Raw genomic sequence first — 17,974 nt, 5'->3', positions numbered from 1 at the left:
AGACAGTATCAGGTACTAATCCAGATTGGGTACTATCCAAAGAGGTTAACATATGTCCACTGAATCCAGGTCCCTGCTGGGACTGGCCAGAGCTACATGCACGTGGTCTGCTAGGAGGGTCTATAGACAGCCCCCCTCAACATTGCTGGGGCTGGTACTGTCTCTACGGGAGCAGATGTGACTTGCTGGACGTCCACAACGACCTCCAGCTGGTGATGTTGCTGGCATACGTCCACATCTCAACCATCCTGCACTGTCCTGACACATGGACATGACATGACATTGTGGAGGACATCCAATGTCTCACCCCAACATCTATCAATGACCTCAGTGCAGTTACCTATGGCACCTGCTAGGTCATGGATACTGTCATTTATGCTCCATTCCTGTCTGTGCATCCATGACAGCCTGGAACATGCATGTGGTAGACAGAGGTGGGGCACATCTGCCAGGGGCATGATGACCAGCAGTGATCTGATGAGAACCCCTGGGCATCTGCCTATGTGGTATAGTTCCAGACATCTGGCTATGGCTGCTGTGTCCTGATACATGTGACATAGATACCACACTGTCCTGGCCAGTGCCAACTGTACACTGTCCTCAGCTAAGGGCAATGGTGATTATGGATGTACAGGCAGTATGACTGTGTGCATGGATATGGTGGAGACTTGTGTACTGTCAATTGGTGGCCCAACAACAGACCCTGACAAACCTGCCTGTACCTCAACGCACCTATCCTCATCATCACTGGCTGTCTCAGTGACATCAGGTTCCCTGCTGTACTGAACCAGCCCCACCTTGCCACCTGTGAGAGGAAAACAGAAAACACACTGTAAGACCTGAACATGACTTCAGACCACATGCACACATGCACACATGCACACACACAAAACTACATTCCTCCCGAAAGCAGACACACACAACACCAGCAATCACAGAACATACACAATAGCAGGTGATGGTGGGGTACAGTATCACAAGCAAAACAGTCATATCACACATGTCAGCATACAGGACATGTGTTGCTCAACAGCATGCAGTGCAAGTGTAATCAGTCCTTGTTACTAACAGTATGCATGACTTTGATGCATGTATTTTATTAGGTGATGGCCCTCCCCCTGGAACACAATGCATACATGGACACAACATTGCTGTGCAGGTATATATAACCCTGTGATGTACTGTGCACCATAACTCACAGGTGTACATACCCTTGCTGGATGTGTATATGTGTGTCAGATGGGTATCCAATGCTGATTACAGCCTCTGTGTCTTTAGCAAATAATTGCGGACTAATGTTTAGCACATGCATGATGAGTATTCACACAACATCATCAGTGGTGCATAGATAATTGATGGAATACCATTTGGCTACATACTCAATGTATGGTTCTTATGGTGAGTGTAGATCATATTGTGGACATGCCAGTTTCATACATGACATGGGATGCTAAAACACAACTGCATATTTAAACACTACACATACCCAATATGTGTCATATGACCTAGCCACTCAATAGCATCACAAGACATATATATGTCAGTTGTGCAAATGGTGATTGGTATGCATACTGTTTAGAGGTTCATATGTGTACACACATGCATCATTATGGTGTGTAGCAATGACAGCTACGTGTTGTACTGTGGTTACAATAACTGGATGGGGTATAGTACCATAGGCCATCATCATGAAGCATCAGGTGGTCACTCAAGGCTACAAATGTTTCACAAACCAGCACTAATCATGCTGTGCTGGAAATGTACTACCTTGGCTAAATTCACCATTTCACAACCAGTTGTTACATGAGTTTGTAAGGAGGCCAATAAAGAGCATTTCCTGACATGAATGTGTAGTGTGTTGCAGAGTGTTTAAATGCCCCAGGATAGGCTTCTACCCCTCAGGTATATTATGTGTAATGTGTGGATGAAATTTTGGAAACTGGAGTGTGTCTTTACAGAGGGTTTGGGAATCCTTTATGTGTAGCATGTTAAAATGCTCTGTGTATGACATAGATGTGTATGTTATGTGCATGTTGAGTATCAACTGTGCCTATCCAATGGTCACTACAGTCTAGCCACATTTGTTTGAGATGGTCTGGGTATTGCATGTGTTTGAGGCAGCTAATCACATTAGTGAGATGTGCGTGCTCTTACACCAAACATGCACAGCATGCATTATGGGTAGGTGTGTTACATGTGTACATGGCCTACACCTTAACTATGACATGCACTTTTTATTTACAATAATAAATGTAAAACACACTCACCAGCATCTGTCTGCTGCCTTGATGTCACCCCAGAGGGACCTACATAGAGATGACACAGTTTGTCAGTGGCCACAACTGTGGCATTGCTACTGTGTGTTTGCAATCTTACAGTACAACAACAGTTTACATTCACAGGGCTACAGATTATGTTCCAAATGATCAGTATTGCACAATAACAGGCTCCACATCTTTGAACGACACACTCCACATCTCACATATGCATGATCTACCCAATACAGATAACAGTAGTTTACAGATATGCCATGTTACTTGCATGCTCCATGTGTGCTTGCTGGGTGGTTCCAACCTCCATTATGGTGTATGCCTGCTGCTGTTGTTATTGGGCAGGTGCCACCAGGCTCATGAGCAGCTCCTCCACTCTGGTGAGGGGGGGATGGATATTAACACCACCTCCTGTTGCAAGCTGTTGTCTACTCACATCAGCGGCATGCTGATGGACATGTCTGAGAAGATCACTGCAGTGGTGGCATACCTGCTCATATGTCCGGTAATGCAGGTCTACCTCATTGACCCTGCGGAGAACATCTTGCCACATTGCAGCACGCTCCTGCTGGTCCTGGCTGGTTCATGAGAACATGAGACGGTAGTGCTGAATCATACTGCTAGTAATGATATCATCTTCAGCACTACTGTAACTCGGGTTCCAGTGGTGGGCCATGATCCCTGGAAGACATAAATACAAAAATATGTCTGAGTAAGTCCTATGGCACATTTAACATTACACAGTACAGATATCACTGAATTGCCATATATAGCAACCTATAAGCTAACCAAGCGTGAAACACTGTAACTGCCACTTATCACTGCTCACCCCACAACTGCTTTAAAGTGCCTTGCTCACTCTCAATCTAATGAACCATGTTCTGCACAGCAACAAAATAAAATCACTATATAAGACTATACAATAGTACCTGGCACTCTGTATGCAACACAATGCATCACCTAGCCACAGCAGATATACATCAAGCTGATGTGTAAAGAAATATATCATCCATCACAATCAGTGTAAGGTCCAGTAAATGTATTACTATTATACCACACAACTTGTTAATGCCAAACCAGTGGCCAAAATATGTGCACAATTGGAAATATAGGTCACATACTGCTGTAGTACACTATGAATGCTGCTAGATGCACAGTTATATGTATTACCACACATATGTCAAAGGACATGTTACAGATATACCCACACACACACATCAGACATAATTACAGGACACCAAGGTATGACAACCCAGATAAGCTTTCAGTGTGTACTATACAGTATTGTGTGTCAGTACTTACACAACCTTAATCTTGAGAAATGTAATATGTTATGAATACAGGGACCACACTAAACAGTGGATGCAAGCAATGTAGACATACACCATACTTTGCTGTACAGGCCCAGAGCTTCAGTTAGTACTACAGTACACACAAGATTTGCACTCAACATCAGTACCAATCAATAATCATAGATGTAGTGATTTAGCCTCCATTGACACACCCTAGTTAAAACCAAGGGACTTAATCACACTGTATATAATAGCACTTGTTCTGCCTAGCAACAGAATACACAGCTTTGGCTAGGATCAAAGCAAGGACCCATAATACCATAACATAAACAGTTTCCGACTAAGCTATCCCACAGATACATATCTTTGATGTATTCACAAACATATTGACCATCACAGTCAGTCAACAGTACAGAGAATCTATTGCAAAAAGTAGATGTAGGTTTGTATGAGTATATATAAATATATGTATACATATATATATATATATATATATATATATATATATATATATATGTATATATACATATACACATCCATTTGTCTACATATATATATATATGTGTAGGCACATATACATTTCACCTTTCATAGTGAGAATATCAATTATACAAAGGATGTAAGGTGTACAGTAATGTAATAAAATTGCACAGTCTTGGGATAAATGCATTGGAGGTGTTCACAGCCCAGGTAGCTTTAGCAGGCCTTACTGGCTTCAACATTGGAAACTGAACAAACCACCCACAGTGTTTAACCACCACATGTCATATATCAGCACTGTATGCTGTCTTGTTTGTCACACACTAAAACCTACATACAAATATGTGCATACTAACCTTTGCCAACATATATATCTCCCCCCTTCACAAACAGTTGCAATATGTCCCCTGCTCTATGCACATATACAGATGTGAATATATATGATGCATATACATTTCTTTGTATGTGTGTGGCATACACACACGGTCCACACTGTTGCAAGTCCCTGGACCTCACAGCTGAACTGTTGGGCCTTGCTGCAACACAAACAGGTGTCACATATGAACAAAGACTAACATTAGGGGGGTATATATAGCAACAGATTCTAGATAAACATACTAGACTGCTACAACAGTTGCCAATGCTAAGATACACTTTAATATGACTATCATGCTTGTGTTGTTCTGTCACACCCATGTTTATATAATGTCAGCGCTAATCCCCGCAACAGCTATTAACCACACTACTGTACAGAACACAGATAATATGGATCAGATCGTTTACATTTAATGCTGAGTTACACATTTCACAGGTATGTCCCACTGCCCACAGGTACACACAGTATTGTCCATAGCAGTAGTTAAGCAGAACATTTGTACAGTACTGCTGCCACATATGAATGTTTCACATTATGTAGACTATTCTTCAATGACATCTACTACATGCCAGTAAATACATATGTGTCACATACCTTTCTGTTGTATAATTTGGTAATATTTCTTTTTCCTCTCTCTCTCTGTCTCTCTCTCTCTCTGTCAGTCTCTGCAATAGAGTGATTGAGTTTGTTGGCAGAGATTGCAGCCTGATTTAGTAGGAATTTGCACATGAGCATGTGATGGCCTCTGCACCAATTAGTGGCCACCATTTGCTAATTGCATGCAGACTGCTGTGTAGTAATTGCAGTAATCGCTGCCATAGCAACCCAGTACTATAAATTGCTGACTCATGTAGGCGTGGCCCTTTCAGCTTTCCAAGATGGAGATCATCCTTGTCTGATGTGGACATCATTGTTTAAGACAAAAGGTATGTATAGTTCTTATATCAGAAGCCAGGGTTGTAGCCAGAAATTTACATTTTGTACTCAAACCTAATGTTGCTGCTTCCAGTACCCACTTGTCAGTGTAGAAATGTACTCACCCCTCAAAATGCTACCCCAAGATACATGGAAAGATGTACTTTATTTTCAACTGTTACAATTAACTGCCATACAAAGCTAGTTATAGAGGTGTATTCCTTTGGCACAAGAATTGTTTGTGAACTGCTATACTGTGAATATTCATTTACTCAGTTCTAAACAGTTTGTGCTTTTTTAGTGCTGACATTAGCACAAGCTGCTCAGAAAAACTGGACACATTTCAGTACTGTGAGTATGCTTACCTACATCCTTGGTAGACCCTGCACATACAGGTATATTCTACATTTGGGTAGGGTTGCAGAAGTACAGAGAACGTAAGTAGTATTGTGTGGATTTTATCTTGCTGGACTTACAGGGTTGCTGTGTACATGTTAGTTTATCAAGGCAAGTAGTCTGTCTGTAACTCCCAACTGTGGACCTATCCACATGATAGCCAGAGAATGGCCTGTTATTTTTTGTCTGTGCACCACACAGGTCTTTTCAGCAGTAGAGCAGTGGCATTCTTACAGTTGGTTGCTACCAGTACATGGCTACATCCATTTGTATTTCAGTGTTGTATTCCTACATAAGGGTATGCTTCCGAAACTCCTTCCAAAGCTATTTGCACAATGTGTAACAGCAGAAAGGCTAATATGCTTCTGTGTTTCTGCCTCTGCCAGACCTCTCAACCAATCAGGTACATATTTGAACAGACTCAGGGAAAAGTCAAGAAAAAGTCAGGGACAATCAGGGACACCTTTAAAATATTAGTGCCATTAAGTTGAAACATTGAGAGAATCAGAGCATATGAATTAATACACCTTTTCTGAAGTAAAAGAAGTGTCTAACTCTTAATTATTGTCATTATTCATTAAGTGTAATTCACCACTTTTCTGGCCAAAGTCAGTAGTTTTAGGAGGGATTCAGAGGGACAGAGCTAAAATTTGTGTCAAAATCAGGGAAATCCCTGAACATTAGGGACAGTTGGCAGGTATGGCCTCTGCCATAAACAAATATGCCAGTGTTTGTCCTGCTGTGATACTGTGTGAGGTTGTAAAGTGATGGTGTAACATTATTTCCTGCTGAAATGGCTGCTTCTCTTATTACAGTCATGTAATTTAATCCCACAACAGCTATTGGTCAACATCCACAGAACAAGTTGTGTGGTATGGTATTCCTAATTTTCCTTTATATTCACTCATTCTGATGCATGATATAATTATTTAAGCACCAACTTGATGTATATCTACAGTGGCTTAGTAGTACTTCATGGTGTGTAGTGTGTGCAAGGTCTGTGGTTTGCGACTTACACAGGTGTTTTATTTTGCTCCTGAGCAGAACAAGGGCCCTCACATACAGAGTGACTAAGGCACTTTTAAGCAGTTGTAAGTGGGTTTGCGCATTGCTTAGCCAAGTGCAAATAAGTGCAAACTTGCGCAAACCCGCTAACTACTGCTTAATAGTGCTTACTCCCGCTCACCCCCGTGCTAATTTCTTTGAAAGAAAAGAAAAATGGGGAGATAGGAAAGTGGTGAAAAAGGGGCACAAAGAGGGAAAGACAGTATGAAAAATAGCTTGGGATGTGCAGGATGGATGTAGGGAAGGTCCATAGCTGCCCATTTCTTCAACAGCAACAGCTGTGCATATGCAATAAATTTGGAGGTAGATATGAATCCTTATACCCCTGAGAGAGGGATGAGGACAACAAAGTATGTTGCAATGCCAGTTAAATAATATTTTATGTGTCCAGTGGACATGTGTGCAAAATGGGCAGCTATGTATGGGGCGTAATTTTTTTTTTTGGGAGCAGATTGCCCTTTTTTTATTTTTTTTCAGGTGAGAGTGGAAAGCGGGGTAGGGGAAGTAGGTATATTTGGGGAGGTAGGTTGGGAAGGTAAACAGACAAGACAAACAAGATGTATACAGGGGTGGTATATGACACGTGTGGTGGGTGGACACCTTTGATGGGGAGGGATGTTTGGAAATCGCAAGCCCATGAGCCCCCAGATGGAAACAGTGGGACTGGGGTCCCCACCCATGGGCAGTCACCACTGCACCTTCACGGCCCAGAGGGTGGATGTGCTGGGGGCTGTGTAGGAGGGGCAGGTTGACCCGAGTGTTGCGCCACTCGGGCCTCAAGCTGTCATAGAAGTTCTGCAACAGAACATTCAATCTCTCTGCACACCACAGCCCGGACTGTTCAAAGGGTGATAGGTGCTCCTCCATCCACGCTTGCATGTGGGGGCTGAGCCCCATCCCCTGCAGTGCTTCCACCTGAAGGTGGCACAGAGCTAATGGAGGAGGAGGTCCCAGGCTGGGCACCAGATCTGCTGGTGCCAGGTGTCATGGCCAGCTGAGGTGGGACAGGTGGGTTTGCTAGGACCGGCCTTCCCATACGAACTATGTTTTGGAGAGTTTAATAAAGATATGGGTTAGTAACAGTCAACAGCATTCCCAATTAGTTATAACAGCATGCAGAAGTATTCCTATTAAACCAACACACCAGATTTTCAACAGTTGAAATGCAAGCATAACACATGCATATATAAAACATTAGTAGACATTACAACAGCATGCAGGTTGAATTGATGGCAACAGGCCACCAATATTGTGGTATTTTAACAGGGCACATGCATAGAAATAAATGCAAATATTTATAAACCAATAGGACATATGTCCCAACAAATGTTTTGAGATTAGACATACCGATTGAGGTGTGGAATTGCATTTTTATGCACATACAGTAGGGTGGGAAAAGATATCTCAATTAACAATGTATATATCTTTCTAGTTTTCACTACATTCCTATCAACTGCAGTTATATGTCCCTTACATGTATTATTACACTACCCAATGTCCTTATATGGTGCAATTGGATTTTGCTAGATCATTATATACATGAGCTGTATCTTACACACAAACTGTCCAATATGCAGATGTTACTGCAACTTATTTTGAGAGTTGCTCTCACACACTACTGCTAAGATGGTACACTGACAGATCTACTTTCATATAATTATCTAGCTATGTTCAGTTGAAAGTATCAGTTATATGTTAACAGCTTCCTACATTTCTGGCAGCACACTGACATTTCTGGGGAACACAATACCAAGCTGCTCATGTGCCAGATTAACCTGTACATGCTGGCCATGAACCAACAGTTGAGGGCTGTACATATGCATACAAGATACTGGCACTCCCTTCATCCACATTATATGGGCCTACCCAAGTGTGGGTTGACACTGCTTAATACAACACTGCTATTTGTTGAATGCAACAGTACAACAACATATCAAAGAAAATGACACAGACGCACTCCATGAATCATACATTTATTAAAGGATTAATACACCTTTATTTATTGGGTTAAAAGACTTTTTGAAGGCTCTCTCATTTATTTTATATGACAGTACATGCAGAATAATTACTAACCTGCCTCATGATGCAGCCTTTGCAGCCTATCTTCATGGGCTTGCTGGTTCATAGCCCGGGCACCTGCAGCTGTGAAGTAAATGCAGTGATATTGAAACATACCTATCCATAGTATAGACAAGCATACCAATTCTTAACTATTTAATACAATGGCTACTTACTCAGTACTGGGGCATTAGGCATCATACAGGATTCCTGGATCCACTGGTGCAGTTGATCCTCCCTACATCGCTTCGGGTCAGAATAATGGTGCCTGACCTGCTCACCAGTCTGAGGAACACCGGTAGCACTGGTGAGATCATGGGCAAGACTGTTCCAGGCCTCTGTTTTATATTGGGTACCCTGGTACTGATCCCTCAGGAGTCTTTCCTCATGATTGTGGACAAGGAGCCAAACCATTACTTTGGACTTTTTTTTTTTTTTTTATCAGTTGTTGATTTATTTTTTTCTTTGTAGACTGCTTTTTATTTAACTGCTGGGCAGACCTGACTGGTTAAAGTACAGTAAAGGAGGTGTGAGCATGTTTAATTGACTTTGCTCAACTTTGCCCGATGTTGCCCTGGTTAGCGCGGTGCGCAGCTATGTGCAAATACATTGTGGTTGCGCTGGTTATCGCTGTGCGCAGCTATGCGCAATTGTATTTAAATACGCTCAATAATGGTAAAATGTGCTTAGCAGTGCTTTATATTGCTTAAAATAGGGTACTCATGCCTCAGAATGCATAACCATTTCACCTTCATATATATATATATATATATATATATATATAATTTGTTCACTACTACATTTAACATTTCAATGCTTTTTACAAAACTTATACATAAAAATGTCAGGAAATATTTTTGTATACAGATTTCCCACAGAAAATGGAACGTGCAGTAGTGGGACACGAACTGGGAATGCCTCCTCTTTGTGCGAAGGCTCTAACCACTACTCCATCGCTATTTTACTTAATTTGCATATATTTTTCATATTATCCTCTTTTGGTGTCTAAGCTGCTAACTGTAGCTAAGCAATGGGCAAACCCGCGCAAACCCACGCAAATACGGGTAGCTATATCGGAAGGAAAAAAAAAGAATTCTTTTTATTTTTAGTTTTTTCAGATGTTTAACATATGGGGGAGTGTAGCATTTCTTCATTGCAGGGGCGTGGATTTTTGGACTGCTTGGCACTCCAACATGCCTCCTACACTCGTCCATGCTCTGTCTAAGCTTTAGAGTTGAGGCAGCACACCCTCATTAATATGCATGGCGTGCTGCTATCATACTCTTACACTGGCGCTTCCGTGTAAGACTAATCTAGTCTTACATGGAAGATTAATAAATCTGGGGGAACATCTCTTTTATTACATGGTTATGAAGCAATTTAAGTTTTCAGCTATTCTTCTGAAGTTAACGTCTTGTGCTCCAGTCCCCATTATTAAAATACATGTACATCTAAACAGTTACAATAGTGTATATACATTTTTGCTCAGTATCTTACAAAATATATTTTCTGTCTGTAAAATGTGATGTACAGTTTTAATACAGTTGTAACACAAGCAATTGCATCACGCTGATATTCACAAATGACACACAACCACTTACAAAATTTCAGATAGCTGGACTGGCAGTATCTCCTTCTGTCACACTTCTATATAAACCATATTAATATTTAAATGACATATAATTATTTAAAAATACCAGATAGCTGGACTGACAGTATTTCCTTTTGTTACACTCCCCCTCAAAACTCAAGCTAGTTTATCAAGTGACCCTTGAGAAATGTTGCTTGAGAGGGTGAACCTATCTGGGAATACACTACCCTATACTCTGTCTTGAGATTCCAGCTGCCTTGGCATTGTTGACCACAGTAAAATGTTCCACCATCATATGCCTGCAACCCTAGGCTCCACCATAGTAATTTGGGATTTGGCTGGCTGGCTCCCTGTAGCCATAGATCCCCTCAGACTCCTCCTGCCTTGTACTGCAAATACTTAGCACCAGAGCTTCTCTATCATGGTAAAATTTCATTGTGTTCACATGGTACTGTTTAGGACCCTGCCTCCTGCCTAGAAGTTCTACCATGTATTTAACATCACTGACCTCCTTTACCATTTTGAAGGGTCTCTCCCAAGCTGCCTGCAGCTTGTTGTCTCTGACAGGAATGAGAACCATTACCTGCTGTCCTATAGCATACTCTCTAGCTTGAGCATTCCTGTCATACCATAACTTTTTCTGCTGTTGCGCTTCTGCCAGGTTCTCCTGGGCCAAGCCCATAAGTTCCCTGAGCCTTGTCCTGAGGTTCAGGACATATGCCACAACAGACTCCTTGTGGGATTCATACTCACTCTCCCACTCATTACAAATCAAAACTGGAGGTCTCTTCACCCTATACCCATACAGCAAGTCAAAAGGTGAAAAACCTTTGCATTCCTGGGGAACCTCTCTGTAAGCAAACAACAAATGGATAAAATAGTTGTCCCACTCCCTCTTGAACTGGTCTGCAAATGCCCATAGCATGGTATTTAGTTTAGAGTTTAACCTCTCCACCAGAGCATTAGTCTGGGGATGGTAGGGGATGGTCTTTAGGTGCTTCACGCTGCAGCATTCCCACAGACAAGTCAGCAGGTCTGACATGAAATTGACACCACTGTCAGTCAGTATTTCTTTTAGGAACCTACCCTGCTGAAAATCTCTAACAAAGCATTTGCCACTTTTTCTGCCTCAATGGTGGACAGTGCCACTGCCTCAAGGTACCTGGTAGCATAATCTACTACCACTAAGATATACTTCTTCCCTGTGGAACTTGGGTACTCAGAGGGGGCCCACAATATCCATGGCTACCCTCTGAAATGGCTCCTCAATCACAGCCAAAGGCATCAAAGGAGCTTTGACCTTGTCCCCTGCCTTGCCTACTTTTTGGCACTGCTCACAGGTCCTACAGTACCCTGTTACATCTCTGGAAATTCCAGGCCAATAAAAGTTCTGCATAATACATCTCTTTGTATGCTTTATGCCCATATGACCTGCAAATGGAATGTCATGAGGTATGGCTAGAAGTGCCAGACAATAGGCTCTGGGCACTACCAAGTGCTGTATTCTTTCATGCTTTAGCCCTCCCTCAGGGGTCCACTGTCTATACAGTAACCCATTGTCCCAGTATACAGGTTCCCTTTTTCCTTGACAATCGGTTGCCTCACTGGCTACTTCCCTCAGGCCTTGTAATGTAGGGTCTGAGAGTTTAGAATCTGAATTATCGCTCGGTACCCCTCTCCAGCTCCCTTTCAACAGGAAGTCTGGTATCCTCTGACACCGGTGCCTCACTGTCATCCTGGCTACTACTACTCATCTCTGCCATTCCAGTCACTCTGTCCAAGAGAGCATTGGTACCCACAATCAGCTGTGGCTCAACTTCAGTCTAACTGCTATAGAGTAGCTTCCTCTCTGAAGTAATCACCACACTAGTATTGGCATCAAGTCTGCAGTCTGTCTGGGTCCCTTAGGCTACCAGACCCACAAACTTGCCTCCAAGCCTGATTGTGTGTTACTGCATACACACAAGGTGCTGCATTATCAAAATCATTCTCTATCAGGACATCTGCAGGGATATCCTCAAACACACCTCCTTGACTGGCAAGGTGAATCCTAGCCAAATGCATTTGGAATGGGGTTCCTCCAAAAGCTCTGACTAGAGTAGACTGCCCAAGCAAGTAGTACTCATCTTTAACCATTGCAAGCTTCACAATGGTTAGGTCAGAGGCTGTGTCTGCCTTAGCAGTGACTTGTTTCTCATTTACTAAGATAGGATATAAGCTCTTGTGGTAGTTTGGTACCCTAGTTGTCTCCAAACAACTCATTGCTGACATTCCATCATTCCTACTTACTGCCTCTACAACCTTTTGTTCCCCACCTTGCCTCTGTGGACATCTGTATGCTACATGGCCCCACTGGTTGCATTTAAAACATTTAACCCTTAGTCCTGGCCATGTACCTGAACTAGTGGCTTCCTCTGCTACTGGTAGACTCTGTGGTTGCCCACCATGAGTTCTCTTAGACCCATGAGCAGCACTTGGTATCCCTTTCCTGTGAATTGATGTTGTGCTTGCTAGGTATAGGTCTCCCTTTTTCCCAACTCATCTGCAGTATTGCATTGCCTATCTGCTAACTAGATTCTCATGTCCTCAGGCAAAGTGCTAAGGGCTTGTTCCCTCTCCAAAAAGGTCTGCCAGCCCTTCAAAAGTGGTGATCTGGCACCCACTCACCCACCTGTGAAAATAAGTGCTTAGTTCAGCAATATATTCACACACACACTTTCATCTGCCTTGCATCTAAGCTCACAAAACACTATAAACTTTAGATGTTAACTTGAAACACTCTAAAAGTCAATTTTAACAGTATTATAATTTAAGCAATCAGTATCAGACAATTTAGAAATAGCAATTACAGCTTTACCATGGAGTAAGGGGGTCAGGATCTGTACCCAGAGCCCTTGGTCAACATTATCCTGTTTACATATCCTTTCAAACATATGAATGAAACTATAAAAATGATCCTCCTCCGTAAACTGTGGAAGAAATTGACTGACCTTTGTTGCTTCTGGGGTTTGGTTACCCCATTCCCCATTACCTCCATGACCCTGGCAAAAAGTCAGCATCTCCTTCTCATGTTGCCTCTACCTCTCATTCTCTTCAGCTTCCAGACATCATAGCCTCTCTGCTGCATCTAATTCCATTTGTTTCTACTGCCACAGTCTCTCTGCTGATTCCAATTCCAAACGTTTGGCCTCCAGTTCAAGTGTCTTTAACTCCAGATGGATTTTTAACTAATTTGTGGAAAGGTTGAAATGTCAATTTTCTGAGAGCTGTACATCTCCAAGGCCAGCCTGGTTGTCCTCCTGGTTGCTGGTGTGTGATGCAGCTGTGACTAAGGCTACAGTAATTTCTGCTTTAGTCAGGTAGGCATGCACCAGTCCTTTAGCCTGGCACATCTCAGCCAACTGGCTCCTTGTCAGCTTGCCATACTCCTCTGCTGACATCTTTGCCTGCTCTCCTTGAAAAACTAGGTTAACAAAAAAAATAAAACTATTGTGATATGAAACTCTGAGTGTTCACTGTGTGGCTGACTGACAGTACAAACACCTTCTTTGGTGACCACTGTTTACAGGCTAAAGGAATTCAATATCCACACCACTGAATCCTAATATGTGAATATCCCACCACTGTCAACCAATTAATATGCGGCACCCTGACATTGGTCCAGCAGTCAAGGAGCCTCAGTCCTCACCACTGGCAACAGTGGGGGATGTACACACTTGGAGGATGAGAAGTACACACACATTAAACTTCAATTTCTCTTAAGAGCACACAGAGACCAAAGACAGTCTGGGGCTGGTTTCTCCCTCTTTTTCCAGATCCTCAGTAAGACTTACCACTGGCACAGCTATAGAGTTGAGATCTCAGCTGATTTGCCAAGCTAAGACCTCCAGCACCTTGTCTGTCCAACCAGTGCTTTGTGTCCCTGCCAAAGTAGCAAACACACATGCACACACAGTTTGAGATTTGATTTTTATGCAAACACACACACACACACACACACACACACACACACACACACACACACACACACACACACACACACACACACACACATACACACACACACACACACACACACACACACACACCCACACACACACACACACACACACACACACACACACACACACACACACACACACACACACACACTGGGGAAGGCTGGCACAGGTTTATTAGCTATACCCCCTTTCCCCAGACTATAAGGTAGTTTGTACTGCCACCAGCCTATTTTTATTAGCTACTATAAGGCCCTTAACAAAGGGGGTCAAATCTTACTGTGTAATGCTACTGTTAATACAAATGGTAGTTTGACCAACAGCAAGGCTATTAGGAGTGGCCTGTACAGTGTCACCAAATGGATATGCAAGTACTCTAAGAGCCTAATTATCTCTAGACAGACCAGCCAGAATTGAAAGGTTTAAATATATTTCATAATAAATAATAAAAGAACTAGAAAATATTCAGTAAACAATCACAGTCACTTCAGAGTTCAAAATCACAGGAAATATTTAAAATAACATTGCAAGACAGTCTCAAATAAATAAAGAAAATAACTAAGCTATACATCACTATATTCCTAACTGTATCTAAGAGAAATTACTGTACCCTAGACTTACTTACTCATAGCAAGGCAAGACAGATATGGTGAGTGGGTTTTCCAGCTGATGTTGCCAGGTCAAAGACAAAAAGAATTCCCAGTCTCTCCCTCAGACAGTTCTTAAATTAATATCTCATATATTGTTGCTGGGATACTTGCAGCATGACATCACTTCTCTCCCAGGTGACCCCCCCCCCCACTGCAGCTGGTAGCATTTAGCATCTCTCTGCGAAAATCCATAGACCGTAGAACTTTTGTCAAATGGTGGAAGTCGTAAAATAATTTACATTCCTCCACATTTAAAGGTAATACAAAAAAATTCTAGTTCTAGACAGTATGTCTCCTGTTGCATTGAAACTGAAAGATAACATGTCTTTTATTGTGGGGTTATGAAGTCATTTAAGTTTTCAACTATTCTTCTGAAGTTAACTTCTTATGTTTCAATCCCCATTGTTAAAATACATGTACAACTAAACAGTTACAATAGTGTATATACATTTCTGCTCAGTATCTTACAAAATATCTCTTTCACACACATCTGTATAATATGACATACAGTTCTAATACAATTGCAACACAAGCATTTCCATCATGCTGATATTCACAAATGACACACAACCACTTACAAAATTCCAGAGAGTGGGGCTGGCAGTATCTTCTTCTATCACACTTCTATATAAATCATATTACTATTCAAATGACATAATTATTTAAAAAATTCCAGATAGCTGGGCTGGCAGTATCTCCTTTTGTTACACAGTGATCTATTCTAGGCTCAGTACTTTTCAATAGCTTTACAAACAACCTGCATAAAGCCGTACAATATGCCAACTATGTCACCATCATATACTCTGCTCCTAGCCTTCTTCCACTTCAGCAAATGACTCAAGACTCATTCGCCTGGCAAGAATCAAGTTGGATACGTTGACCCTTCCAACAGAACAATGTATTTTGGCATTTCTTCATTTGAAGGAATATTCCAGAGCTACAAAGTTAAGGTTCCTATACACTGCACAAGCAGAAAGCAATAATTCAAAGTGGAAAGGGATAATAATGAAACACAGGGGGGGAAGCTCAACAAATAAGGAGAGGCCAGGATTTTGGATGCAGATAGTTAAGGAGAACAACAATAGCCATATAGGATATTATATTCATAAAGCAGCAGAAAGTATTCTAAGAACTAAGCCAAAACAGGAATGGAGAAAGGAGATTTACCTGATATGGATGAGTGTAATTAAGGTACAGAGAACAAGGAAGAGGGGACTAGAATTTACTGGACAAAACTTGCAAAGGAACCAAGGTATTGGGAGCAAACAATTAAAGAGAGAAAGGTAATATAATAGGAAGAGGCAAAGAATTCATTTGGACAGCAGGCTAGAGGCTGATCACTATCAAGGATTTATCATAGAGTATAGGGAAAAAATAAGGAATAGGGGGATCCTAAGTGATAGATCGAGACTGGTAGAGTATTTTTTTTAATTGGTTGCATATTTGGGAGCCACACATATATCGTCCCATTTTTTTTTTTTTGTGAATTGCTTATTCAAAGTCTAGAAGATGTAGGATTTTTGCTTGGATGTGTTTGCATAGGTATTTTTATACACAAAGCAAACTCCGAAGAACTTCCTGCAGGTAGATTGCAGATGCTGGGTGTGGTGGGGAAGAAAGAGATAAATGGGAACATATTTTTTGGGAGTGTAATGAGTTGGCAGACTTTAAAAATCCCCTGTAGACTACTCTATCAGAAATACTGGTCAAGCAAATTGGTGTAACTAAGGAAATATTTTTTTTGAGCTGTGATACAGAATCTGAATTGTTTATACACAGTAAGGTCTTACTGAGTTTAATGCTGGTGGCTGATGAAAAACTAATTACTATAAATGGAAATCAAAGCCTAAATCAACTGCATTAGAAGTAGTGAATATAGTCACAGGGATAAATAAAATGAAGTGGGAACTTTAGAAAACAGTAGGTGCAAATTACATAAAAAACGAGAACTGTGGAAACAATACTTGCAGAATAATGTTTTGGAGAAGGAATTAGGTTTCAGGAAAGGCAGGGATTGAATGAGCTATATAATGTTTGACTGATAATGACTGCATAGAAGGTTATAAGTAATGTATAATGTCTGCAACTGAAAATATGTCAATATGGTTTGTTTTCATTTACATAAATGTTTGACTGCCTATAACTGCTTATGTCATAAATGATAATTCAAAAAAGATAAAGATATTTTTTGTTTTAAAAAAACACTCATTCTCCTCTACAGAATTTCAGTTAAAAGCTTACCACTTTATCTTAAATGGCAAAAATCTCTGCCTATGCTTGGAGCTTTTCTCCTCGGGCCTCTACTGAAAATGGACATATATCCAGTTAGACTAGCCCGGTCAACAAATGTAAAACAAAAATAAATAAAATAAATAAAAAAAACAAAACAGGTGCTCTTTACATATAAATCTCTCCCACCAACCAATCTACCTTTTAAGTTACCTCAACAAATAACACCACCATTAAAATAGCATCAAACACTAAACTGCTGGGTTTCAAAATAGACAATAAACTAAATTTTGAGTTGCTTGCATATAAACTAACCATAAAAAATGCACCCAAAACAGTTTTTTCTCTACAGAAACAAACCCTGCCTCTTAGACTCTTTAAAAGAAAACATTAGCAACTTCCTACTTTCTCCTCTCCTTTTTTATGCATGACCCATACCTACAGGCCACGATACTAAATATATTAGAAGCTTGCTACAAACAATAGCCAAATTTGCTTCACACATGCCTTACTGCACTCACCACTGCATAGCAGTAGAACATCTAAATTGACTCAAACTCGATAATCACCTTATATACACCCAGCTACTTACTGTCCACAAAATAATACTCAAACCAAACACATGCTCATCAGTGCAACACATTTTTAAGAATT

The sequence above is a fragment of the Protopterus annectens genome, chromosome 6.part0 (genome assembly GCF_019279795.1).
Source record: "Protopterus annectens isolate FY-2018-M chromosome 6.part0, PAN1.0, whole genome shotgun sequence".
Taxonomy (NCBI): domain Eukaryota; kingdom Metazoa; phylum Chordata; order Ceratodontiformes; family Protopteridae; genus Protopterus; species Protopterus annectens.
The sequence above is the reverse complement of the archived record's forward strand: the minus strand, read 5'-3'. Positions refer to the sequence as shown.